This window comes from Chrysochloris asiatica, unplaced genomic scaffold (genome assembly GCF_000296735.1).
Source record: "Chrysochloris asiatica unplaced genomic scaffold, ChrAsi1.0 scaffold00178, whole genome shotgun sequence".
NCBI classification, from domain to species: domain Eukaryota; kingdom Metazoa; phylum Chordata; class Mammalia; order Afrosoricida; family Chrysochloridae; genus Chrysochloris; species Chrysochloris asiatica.
In genome coordinates, this window is record NW_006408696.1 from 2,926,934 (window position 1) to 2,927,311 (window position 378).

Genomic DNA, 378 nt, shown 5'->3' on the forward strand with positions numbered 1-378 from the left:
AGAATATTGAAAGTGCCATGGGCTGCTAAAAGAACAAACAGATCTGTGTTGGAAGAAGTACAGCTAGAGTGCTCCTAGAAGACCAGGATGGCCAAACTTCGTCTCTCATACTTCGGACATATCATCAGGAAGAACCAGTCTCTGGAGAAGTATATCCTGTTTGGTAAGGTGGAGGATCAGTGAAAAAGAGAAAGACCCCCAGCGAGGTAGATTGGCCAAGTGGCAGCATCAATAGGCTCAAGTGTGGCAACAATTGTGAGGTTGGCCCAGGACTGAGCAGTGTTTCATTCTGTTGTGCACAGGGTCGCTATGAGTCAGTTCTGACTCGATGGCACCTAACAACAACACTACCAGAGCTCCTTGTAGGAACTCAATATA